Consider the following 12,679-nt stretch of genomic DNA (forward strand, 5'->3'; position numbering starts at 1 on the left):
GTTCCTCGTCCTCACTTTGCCCTTCACCCTTTCGATGTGTTGCTTGAAGGAGATGGTTCAGTCCAGAGCGACCGCAAGGTGGACAGGGTGGTCACAGTGTCTCAAAGGGACACCATTCCATGTTAAGGACAGCTTCCTCCCAGCTTCGCCATTACGAAGGTCTCCTTCTTGCGTATGGCGTGCACAGCCTAAAGTTGTGGGACAACTTGTTTTATTTGATCTTATTTGATTGTGCACGCCAGGTTGATTGCATTCGTCGAAACAGGGCGGACCACGTGAAGGTTGCAATCTCCCACCCAAATTACGAAGGTGGAACAGGCTAACTTGGGTCTTAGCAGGGTTTGCCTTCAGTTGGTTGTCCCTGCAGTAGTTTGTCAAGTTGTCTAAGGATGATGAGAGGGGAGCTTCTACCTCATCTATGTGAGTGCTCTGGGCTGCTATTCCAAGGTCGTCAGCGTAAATGAAGCTTCTCGTCCCTGGGATCACTGGTTGATCATTAGTGTATATGTTGAACAGCACCGGGGCGAGGACGTTGCCCAGAGGTTGGCCATTCTTTTGTTTCCTCCATCTGCTGCGTTTATCATTTAGCTCAACATAGAAGCGTCTGTTTTCCAGTAACTGTTGAATCAGTTTGGTCAGGTGGAAGTCCTCTGTCATGTCATAGAGCTTGTTGAGGAGCAGCCGGTGGTTCACAGTGTCACAGGGTCCACAAGTAACCAGACTAGCCTTGTAGGAAAAGAAACGCAGTGTAAACCACCACCACGTAGATGCCAATCCCAAACAAGGAACAGCTACCACCTGGTCACAGGTGTGACTGGAAAACCTGGCAGTCCCTCAATAGGCTTCGTACAGGGATGGGCCGATACAAGACTAATATGAGCAAATGGGGCGATGTGGCAGGCACACAATGTGAATGTGGACCATCTGTACAATCCATGCCACACCTACTAAGATGCCCACTTCTTGGTGAACAATGCTGCCTGGAAGATCTAGCGGTGGCAAACAAGAAGGCTGTCCACTGTGCAAGAGCCTGGCCAAACATTTGAAACATAGATGATGGAAAGAAGAAGAAGGTGTATGTGAGAGAATGAACTGCAGATGCTGATTTAAACCGAAGATAGACACAAAATGCTGGAGTAACTCAGCGGGACAGGCAGCATCTCTGGAGAGAAGGAATGGGTGACGTTTCGGGTCGAGACTTTCAGTCTGAAGAGGGGTCTCGACCCGAAACGTCACCCATTGTTTCTACCCAGAGATGCTGCCTGGCCCGCTGAGTTACTCCAGCTTTTTGCGTCTATTTTCAGGTGTATGTGAGTGTGGTTGGTGAAATTCCAGGCCAATGTTGATGGGAGCTGCAGCTTCAGATGATTCACGTAACCTGGGCAATGAATGTAACTGTTAAGTGTTTTGGACTGAAGAGACGTACATTGTAGGCTGATTCACTTATTGTTTCATTCATCTCTCCGCTGAACCAGAAACACACTCACTCCGTCTCCCCCCCCCCCCCACACACACACACAACCACACACGTTGAAAAACAAACACACACTTCACACCCACTCTCTGTGATGTGAAACACACACTCCCATGTACAGCATCAGTAACAGATCGTCATAAACGAGCAAATGGCACGTTTCACAATGACGATCATATGAAATTCAGAATTAAAGTTCAACGTGGTTATACAACGTGGCTGCTGGCAACCCAAATACCACCGACCTTGGTTGTGTGGCAATAAAATTATTTCTATTTCTATTTCTAAGTACATCTTAAATGAAAAATCACATAGAATTATTTAGGAAGAAAGTGTTGAGTTTTCTTTAAAAATAATCAGCACCAGAATCTTAAAAGCCAGACACAAACTGGAAAGAGAAAATAATGTCTGATTTAAGACATGCAAATAATGCAAACGTTGGTTTGAAATTTAAAAAAAAAATAAAATCATATTCACATCTCTGCCAAAACAAGGAAATGTGATCTTTTTTTACAAGGTTCTTGGTAATACTTTGCTTTCAATCTTGAAGTGGGTTTTCTATCTGTCTGTTGTGGGACAAATTAATATGCAGTGGAGATGGCACCACAATGTGGGGTAGGGTAAGAAGACTTCAACCCTGGGCTTCCTATTTCATTTAATATTTAAAAAAAAACTCTGCTGGAAGAAGTGGAGGGGCATTACTTAAATTAAAGTCAACACCTTGACTGGGTCACACAGCGTGGCCTCCCTATTTATCAGTCTCTGTTGAGATTGTCACAAGCAATCACTGATGGACAAAGTGCACATTAAAATTAACTTCACATTTATCTTGGAGACATCTGAAATATTATCCTTGAATGTTATTGATGGATCAAATGTAAACAGATTTCAATGGAAAGTCGCAGAATATATAAAATACATATGACTGCACATTGGTAATATCGTCACTAGGCTGGTGGAAGTATAATAAAAATACATCTCTTATTCCTAAATTCTGTCACCTCTAATGGTGTCACATGGGATTGAAACAGAGAGCATTATTTCTGAATGTAAACTCCGAACGATACAAGAAATGCCATAAGCTGATAAATTGCAGATTAAATGACTGCCACACTTCACTTCACTTCCCCCACTGTTAATTTCACACGTTCTGCTATTCAATGCTTTCAGGCCTGTCAATTTCGACTAATCGCGAGAGGCACTAAAACACTTGCCTCTGACAGTACAAGATCAAGAATGATGAACATCTTTCACTGCGAAAAAGTAAATCCTAACTCAGGTGGATTGCATACATCACTTATGCACAAATCAGCAGTATGGCAGCATGGAGAACTGATGTTGGATGACAGCAAAGACATGACGTACAAATTCCACAACCACTGCAGCTTAAACTGCCTTTGACAAGCAACTGCTAAGTGCTTTGGACTGCAGAGACAGTGCGTTGCAGATTGCTTCACATACAACAATGCCGCATAAATTAATTACCAACTCGAAACGTTGCATCTTAATGGAGCTAAATTTAATGGTTTCATTAAAAAGTGGGGGGCGGGGACACTTTGATGGAGGCTTTTGTCTTATTTCAGGGGGTCTGAGGCTTTTTACCCGGGTCTTTTGATCAACTGACCTCACCGCTGGGACCGCTCGACTAAACCCTTGTCGAAGAACCTTTCAAAGTTCCTGTCGGTTCCAACACTGGGTTCTCATTCACTGAGGGAAGTAACGTGGGCTTGGTGATGGGGGTAGAGGTCTTGCGTTTCGAATGCTCGATCTGGCGTCTGGCACCATCTCTGCATTGGGTGTGAATCCAGCACCATCCAAAATACCCCCCCGCCCCCACTCCAGTGCATTGCCCAGTCCCACAGCAGCAAACAGCAGGCGAGGGAATTAACAAAGATGGCAGTGATTTTCACATCCCTTTATGGAGGGAATATCTTTAATAAATGTTGCTGCTGTTGTAACTGAGGGAGTGTGGGTGGTCTATGCAGGCACAGCAAGTCCTTGAGTATGACCAACATGCGGCATAGCTGCTGCCTCAGTGCCAGAGTCCCTGGTTCGATCCTGACTACGGGTGCTGTCTGTACGGAGTTTGTACATTGTCCCCGTGACCTGCATGGGTTTTCACCGAGATCTTTGATTTCCTCCCACACTCCAAAGGCGTACAGATTTGCCTGGAGTAAAATTGTAAATTGTCCCTAGTGTGTAGGATCATGCTAGCATACAGGGTGATTGCTGGTTGGCATGGACTCAGTGGGCCGAAGGGCCTGTTTCCACAGTGTATCATTAAAGTCAATGTCTAAAGCCCAGATATTGTGCTTGGGGGATATGTGTCTGTTTTTTGTTGTTGTAAATTTTGAGTTTTAGAGATACAGCATGGAAACAGACCCTTCGGCCCACCAAGTCCACACCTGTTCAATGTTATCCCACTTTCTCATCCCCTCCCTACACACTAGGGGTGATTTACAGAGGGCCAATTAACCTGAAAACCCGCACCTTTTTGGGATGTGGGAGGAAACCGGAGCACCCGGAGGAAACCCATGTGGTCACAGGGATAGGATGCGAATTCCACACACCGACAGCACCCGAGGTCAGGATCAAACCCGGGTCTCTGGCGCTGTGAGGCAGGAGCGTTACCAGACACTGAAGTCCAATCACAACTGGACCGCTCACTGCAACTGGGCTTCAGTTGCCCAATGACAACCAATAATTCTGGTCTACCAGCAGTCTTTCACGAGTTGCTGACCCGATCTCCAGTGTGAGCAAGTCCCAGATTGGAAAAGAAGAAATGAAGTAACCCCTCATCTTTGTCCTGAGAGCGTAGATGAACAGACAGCTGATCAGCTACGGTGCAGTCCTGAACTCCCATCTACCTCATTGGATACCTTTGATCAGACTTTATTGCCACAGACTGCAGTGGAGGCTAAGTCAATGGATATTTTTAAGGCGGGGATTGTCAGGTTCTTGATTAGTAAGGGTATAGGGAGAATAGGGTTGAGAGTGAAAGATGGGCCGAATGGCCTAATTCCGCTCCTAGAACTTATGAATTTATGTACTCCAATATTATATCTTTGCCCTAAATGTTGTATCCTTTATCTGTGTACTGTGGACAGCTTGATTGTATCCATGTACAGCTTTTTCTTTGACTGGATATCCAGCAAACAAAAGCTTTCACTGCACCTCTGGCAATAATAGACCAAAGATGTTTCTGCTCCCAGGTTAAACAAAAAGTTGGTCTGTGCAATCAACTTCTTGTGAATGTTCCATTCACTGGGTGCCTTCCACAAAGATGCCACTGGCATTTTTGCATAACTTAATTGACAATCAACCTCCCCAAAGTCTCGGTGTAATTGATGGCAGGTTATCTATTCATTTTCTACACATTGAGGGGGGGGGAGAAATTCTATTTCTCTTCTGCCTTTCAATCCAGTGTGTCGAAGGCATTCAAACTAGTTGAAAATCAATGAAATGGCCTGTTTGCAATGTAGATTTCCAATTTTCAGCAAGTAATTTCCTTCCTTCTGGACCTGCCGACACTGTGCATCCTTCCAAAGTTGATCGATCGAACATACAGCCCGTGTGTTACCTGACACGGCCCCTTTCCCACGCACCAAGACAGAGTCTGCTGGTTCAATCTTGGACTCTGGGGACCTTTTGATTCATGCCTTCTCCCAGCGTTAAAACAAAGACAGCTCCTCTCCACAATACTCCGTGGCTGCAAACCTGCCTTGTTCACCGGTGCAAACATTCCATTTAATTTAACACTTCCATACCCAAGGTTTATTCAGCCACTGTCCATAATATTATTTTAACAAGCCTGTAATCTATTCTACAAATCCATTGTTGTTTTAATCAAATGATCATTTATCCGATTTTTGTTTAACAATGTTGATGGAACTCACAAAATTCAATGTAGAAACAAGGAACTGCAGGTGCTGGTTTACGCAAAAGGACACAAATAGCTCAGCCGGTCAGGAAGCATCTCTGGAGAACGTGGATGGGTGACGTTGAAATGGAAACGAAAACTCCAATAGTGGGAAGGTGAAGGAATCCTTCCTGAAATATAGAGACAGAACAAATAGCTTTTCAGAGGGTGAGATAGCAGGAGGATACGGAGGGATTGATCCAGACATTGATAATACTGTTATGTCGGAGCAATTCCCTGACGATGGGGGTATAGAACGGATTCCCCGTAGACAGTTTGTTTGTAGAACGCAGCCTACTCCACCTTTGGGTGTAAATGTCCCCCAGGCCACAGACATTCAGACTTTGATGCAGCCTGATCCAACGGCAGCTCAGAGACCTACATTAAAGATTCAAAAGAGAGAAATAAGGAACAAAGAAGACAAGGAGGAGGAAGATCTCAAAGCTTGGATAGATCTACCATTCCGAGAGCCAACCTTTCCTCGGTTTGGATGGAGGGGATATAGGGTTGGCCACCCAGACCAGTGCTACAACTGTGGGGAATCGGGACATTGGAGTCGGTCGTGTCCTGTGAGGGGGTACTACTGAGAGGGAAGGGGGCAAAGTAGAGGGCCACGGGACTTCAAAAACCAGTGGATTCCAAGAAGGTACCAGTATACGTGGGACTCCGAGGGTAGAGGATGAGGACACTGGCAAGGAGATCAGGGGACAGGGACATTTTGGCAATCGAACCCATTTTGTTGGCCCTAACCTGCCAGTCAGTTAATACCACCTATTAAAATTGAAGGCGTCCTCACATGGTCCAAAAACAGCGATAAAGAAAAATCATCACCCCCCTTCCAAATTCTAGGAGGAGACACAAAGAATCTAATTCTTGAGAAACCCTCACTGCAAGGAAGAAGTAAGAGACATAGTAGCTGGCGTGAGAAGGAATGGTAACTAAGGAGAAGAAATGGCACGAGGGAGAGAATAAACAAACTTATTGTGCAGGGGGTATGGGAGTGGGGAAAGGAGTTATTATACTAACGTGTTACTGAGTTTGTGCTTGCAGGACAGTATAATCGACAACATACTATCTGGGAACTGAGGTAAAGAATGTACAGACCCCTTGAGAACGGGCAGAAGACAGTAAAGGTAATGTAGCTCCCCAGAAACAGGAACCAACAAGCAGGAGGAAACAATACTGTCCTGCCCTTTTAAGACTAATCTAGGAAGGCCAACTGATAGAGAAAGCTGCTCCTCAGTATCCCTGCTCCCTTGAAACCAACATCAGAGAAGATGAAGAAGGAGACCTATCCTAGTGCCCAACTTTAATATCATCTAGTTTTTGATGTAAGAGAACGAAGGAAAATAAAGGACACTATCTAATCTTACCTAAAGAAACAACACCGACAACCTATGATGACTATTGGGATAAGCTTCTCTTTAAAGAACTGAATTTAAAAAAAACATTCCTCTGTGGTTTGGGGTAAAACATCTATTTTGCGTCTAAATTATGATTATTGGAAATAAATTTACAACATTTTGGATTCGGTCCCGAAATTGTGTGGTGATGAATTAGAGGGAATTTAAAATGTTGAGATTTGGAACAGACTTGTGTGATTTGGCTTAGGGATATTTGGAGTTTGATTATTAATTGATATAGTTATTGTCTCATCCCCAGACAGGTAGCCAAAGATGGGAAGGATTATTCAGAGAACATCAGGAAGGATGGAACTTGGGAAGATCTGGTAACATGGTAATTATTCAGGGAATATGAGAGTTGGAATTAAAGTTGGAATTAAAATTGGAATTAAAATTGGAGCCGGAATTGGAAATGGTCAAAAGAGCAAATGTGAGCAGCAGGACTTCCCTTTAAGAGACCGGGCTAGGGAATTACTCAGTAGTAGTTAAAGAACTAGTATAAGCGCGAACCTCTAAACTGAGAGCGGAGCCAACATAGTAAGGATGAAGTACTGGAGGAGAAATCTAGTGAAGTAGAAGGAGAACTTGAATGGATGTAGGAATAGCAGAGCCGATGCATATTTAACCAATGGATTTAAATTGTTTAACCCTTAATGGTAAAGCGGCTTCTATTATCAAGGTAGAGAGAAATTGTCCTTGGAATTGACATTCTTCATTGGATTTATATTGAAATTGACAGCATATGGAAATTGATTGATTACATTTGAACAGCTGGGAATTCCACAGGAATTGGAATAGAATTGTGTTATCGGCCACAATGCTGTGGAATGAGAAGGATGAGATGGACACTGAAATTTAAAAGAGTAAAGTGAAGGCTGAGACTGAATTTTGTTTTAAATGAAACATTTTTCATGGTTTGCTTTAAATTAGTCACTCCTGTCGAGAAATCTGGACTGAACCCAGCTGAAATTTATATGAGATCCCATCATCAGATATACATATTATAACATCATGTGAATATGGAGAGAGCTGATTAGTGTTGATCCTAGGATTGTAAAGAGTATATTATAGACAGAATAGTAATAGGAATACAGTGATAGGGCAGAACATAATAGAGATAGTTATAGTGAAATGGAAAAGGATAGTATTGCAGAATTACAATTGACAGTTGTAACTACAGTGATGGAGAAGCATTGGTGCATGACTGTAACTTGCTTTGTCCCAAGTTTTTCAGGAGTTATAGGTTATTGGTTCGACAATGAAAAGGGATGGAAGAATGGGCAACAACAAAAATGGAAGGAATTCGCGGCCACGAAAACTCGGGAGGTGAAGACTCATCAGACGGAAAATGTGAAGCTACTCCCATGAAAATTCGGGAAGCTTGATAAGATTCTGAGAGGAAACATCATCATCTTGTGTTGCTGATGTATATCTGGTTAGCTGATTATTTGACTATTTGGTTATCATAAATGATGGGTTATCATATATGAAAAAAAGGAAAGAATGTTAATCCTGGCCAGACTGGAGAGGCTCGGACCATAAAATTGAGTAAAGGCTTCAGGGCTGCTAGGCCATTTGGTCAATTTAAGAGTGCTCTCTGTAGAAATGGGATAAGCTGCAGAATGGTGCCAGTTTGTCTAGAGCCTAGATCTGAGCTGCAGGAAGAGAATGGGAACATCTGCAGACCCTGAAAGTTAGGTGCAAAATGCATAGAATGGATTGGATGAATGCAAACCAGACATACACTTTGTAAATTATTGTAAATAATGCTGCAAAGCTTTACTTTGCTGAACGTTGATTGGATTAAGTATTAAGCCTTGTGTGGTTTTCTTGTATATCAGGGCAAATGTTGCGATGTTCGTTTCCTCCGAGGAACACTGTTTGATTACAATGTATTAGCCACTGTATTATTGGATTAGGGAAATGTCTGTTATGTATGGGGTTAATCGATATCTGTAATTGGATTGTAAAGAGACCACCCCCATGTGGTTCGGCCCCTCGAGATCCGTGGACCTATAAAAGTTTGCTTCCACGAGGTCCTACGTCGATCTTCTGGGAGAGCGCTTAGGACTGCGTGACCTTCTGGAGTGTCTCTGTTTGAGCGAGGCCTAGAGGGCTTGATCAGGCAGATACGAGGATCGAACCTGCGGTGGTTAGGTACAGTAGTTGGAACTGTAATTGTGTTTTGTCAAAATAAAGATTATTTACGCAAGTGCTTGATTCAGTGGTTTTTGACTGAAACTGGGGGGGGAAGCTTAGAACGAGCAATTTACAACGTTTCGGGTCAGGACTTTTCATCAGGTTCCTGAAGAATTCAATGTTATGTTAGAACATAAATACATCAAAGCGCGGCATGGTGGTGCAGTGGTAGAGTTGCTGCCTTACAGCGCTAGAGACCTGGGTTCGATCCTGACTACAGGTGCTGTCTGTACATTCTACCTGTGACCACGTGGGTTTCCTCCTTCACTCCAAAGACATCTATAGGTTAATTAACTTGGCCCTGTTTCTACATTGTATCTCTAAAGTCTAAAGATGAACATAAAGACCCACATCACCCTGGCCATGCTCTCCTCTCCCTGCTACCATTGGGAGGAAGTGGGAACTATTACCTCCAGGTTCAAGATCAACCTTTTCCCATCAATTATCAGACTCCTGCAGCACCCTGCACAGGCCTAACCACAACCCTACCTTCGCACCGAATCGCCATGGACTTTGTGCATGGTTGGCTCCATGAACTGGGCCTTTGCACTATCATGGTGTTGTCTGAAACAATGGGGCAGCTATTGGAGGTGACAAACAGTGCATCTGCGATGGTCGTGGGTGGTGTTTTATTTTAAACAAAAATAACTTATTCAATTCCGATACAAAGTAGTATTTACAAATGAAAACCGCAAATGGAATACAAAATCACCAAATTATCTAAGACACTAAATTTTCAAATGATACAATCCTTATTGAGGATGCCCAACGGTCCCGGAAATCCCACAAGGCGCCTGTGGATAGTGCGTAGTCCCTCTTTAGTACCACCAGGCACGGTTGGCAGTGTTGGCGGAGGCTGCCGCGGGAGGCCCTACAGCGGATAGAGCGCAGCGGATAGAAACTGTTGAACCATAGTTTAGTTAGAATAACTGGTATATATAGTGCATATTTATTGTTGGCGAGTTCAATGTGTCTACAAAACTGCAGCAAATCAGGATTTTATTATTCCGGTACATATGACTCTGGTAATAAGTACTCTTAACTCTTGTTGTAGGACCACGGCACCAAAGAAATTGTAACAGGAGTAGATCATAAATTCATAAGTTCCAAAGTTGTTGGAGCAGAATTAGGCCATTCAGTCATGAACAATCTTTCCCTCTCAATCCCATTCTCCTGCCTTCTCCCCGTTACCTTTGACACCCGCACTAATCAAGAATCTTTCAATCTTCACTTTAAAAATACCCAATGACATGGCCTCCACAGCCGTCACTGGCAATGAATTCCACAGATTCACCATCCTCTGGCTAAATAAATGTATCTTAATCTCCTTTCTAAAGGTACGACCTTTTATTCTGAGGCTGTGCCCTCTGGTCCAAAACTCTCCCACTAGTGGAAACATCCTCTCCACATGCACTTGATCCAGGCCTTTCACTATTTGGCCAGTTTCAATGAGGGACCCCTCATCCTTCTAAACTCCAGCGAGTACAGGCTCAACGCCGTCAAACTAGATGTGTTCTTCCTCAAGCCTTTGTGCTGTTCAATATGACATGACTGATCCAACACACCTCAGTTCCACCTTCTGCTCTGTCCCCAATTCCCAAACCAGTTAAACATCTACCTATTTCTGTTTTGAATATTTTCAAAACTCTTTAACCTTAGAAGAATTTCCATGACTGCTGACCGATGAGCCTTTGTGTGGGTCCCGCTGACCGACGAGCATTATAATGTCTGAAGAAGGGTCTCGACCCGAAACATCACCTGTCCCGCTGAGTTACCCCACCATTTTGTGTCTATCTTCAAGTCTTATAATCAGATGGCAGTTTTCCGTTCCATCAGTTCTTGTCCAGAATAAAAGGATGTTTGAAAGATTATAACCAATGCATTCACGGTTATTGTGGTAACTTTTCGTGTTTGTTGATGCACACTCCCAGACCCAGGGCTCTCATTAACGTTCAGCCCCATCTCTTATATGTCCTATATGAATTCTCTTACATTGCTGAAGGTTTAATTATTCCACTCTATCTTCTACATAATGTCTGTAAGGACTCTTCAAAAATCACCGTGTTTTGTTTTTAAAAGCACCAGACAAACAATACGACTCCAGCCAAATGAAATGCTGTTCCAAATACGACAAATGTAAATGCAATAGAACAACAGGGAACAACACTGAACTCTCAATGTGCTGATAATTTATGATTTTAGCATTTTGGCAATTTATGCTGCTTTATAGGAAGACACGTAGATGCTGAAATTAATGGCAAACTCGTACCCATTTATAATAATTTAATTATGCATTTGCTGTCTCTTGACAATTATGGCTATTGGTAGTTTTGTTACATATCGCACGCATTTTATTTTTGTGCTCGCTAACAAGATCTTGAATTCTCAGGATTATGAAATTTCTGAGCCAGGGTAGATTTATGGAAATTGCACACAATATTTTCGAGGTGAATGTCCACACGAAAGCACGTAAATAGCCCGAGTAAACCCAAGCAGAAGGGATAAAAATACAGCAGTAAACTCTTCACAAATGTGAGGCCGCTATTGTGAATTATCCAACGCAATCATCGAATAAAATAAATGAGCACTTCCAATAGAACGCGCGAACATTTCCTTGGAGTCTGCCACGGGGATTTCTTCCATGATGAAGAAAATCTCTCGGCTGCTCAAGACGAACAATCCCTCGAGTCCCATGTATTTTTTTAACTTCTGCTGTTGAAGCAACAAAAACTGTCCACCATCTCCGAGACCGACTTAATGAGCCGTCGTGAGGTGGTTCTTAGGCAGAGCCCTGATTCAGATATAAGAATTTTGCTAATTATGGGCCAAATCCATCCTTTCGAATGTCTCAGACGCTCTTTAAAAAGAAGGGCTGAACATCTCAGCTGAAGATGGAACAGGCCGTTAAATCAAGTCACTGAAGAGGCTTAAACCTTTGTGTGGGAAGGAACTGCAGACGCTGGTTGAAACCGAAGATAGACACTAAAAGCTGGAGTAACTCAGCGTGTCAGACAGCATCTATGGAGAAAAGGAATAGGTGACGCTTCAGGTCGAGACCCTTCCTCAGACTGCCAGCACACGTCCGCCACCGATTTTCACACATACGTTTTGCCGGACCAACAGAGGTCACTGCCTCCAATGGTCTGCCGAGGCTATCGAGGGGCCACAAAGTCGGCCTAGGAAGTCAGTAATGGGAACAGATCTGCCGGCTCTGGCCGGGCAGGAGTTCCAGAGCCCTGGCCGCAGGGGGGACAAATTGGACCGGCCGATCGGACGCGGAAGTCCCGATGAGGTCAAGATCGGCCGCCTCACCTGGCCTGGGCGCCACATTTTTGGGGGGGCTTTGGGGGGGATTTCAAGTGGTCCTTCATAATTTTGTCTGGAATAAAGGAGGTGGCAGATCATCAGTTGCCAGAAAATCAGTGGTGGACCTAAAATGGCACTTCTCTGCCTGAACCTAAACCACCGTCACTTTGCCGTTGTTTACTTCAGGGGAGTTTATCACAATTGAAGAAGGAAGAGGCAGGATTTATTTCAGAGGAAACTTTCAGCTGAGACTCTATCCTGAGGCCACCCTTTGCACCCTAACAACATCTTTCCTATAACAGGGTGACCAACACAATACTCCAAATGTGGCCTCGCCAATGTTTTGTACACTGTAACATAATCTCCCAACTTCTATAC

The 12,679-nt window shown here is 43.6% G+C and overlaps 1 long non-coding RNA gene across 1 annotated transcript; it reads left to right on the plus strand.

Moving 5' to 3' along the window:
• Nucleotides 1-306: 306 nt before the first annotated feature.
• LOC116990818 lies at nt 307-8,362 on the plus strand. Its single transcript, XR_004416631.1, has 3 exons — nt 307-472; nt 2,160-2,161; nt 8,351-8,362. It is a non-coding gene; the product is annotated as an uncharacterized LOC116990818 (long non-coding RNA).
• The last annotated feature ends 4,317 nt before the right edge of the window (nt 8,363-12,679 follow it).

The sequence above is a fragment of the Amblyraja radiata genome, chromosome 32, assembly GCF_010909765.2.
Source record: "Amblyraja radiata isolate CabotCenter1 chromosome 32, sAmbRad1.1.pri, whole genome shotgun sequence".
In the NCBI taxonomy this organism is placed as follows: domain Eukaryota; kingdom Metazoa; phylum Chordata; class Chondrichthyes; order Rajiformes; family Rajidae; genus Amblyraja; species Amblyraja radiata.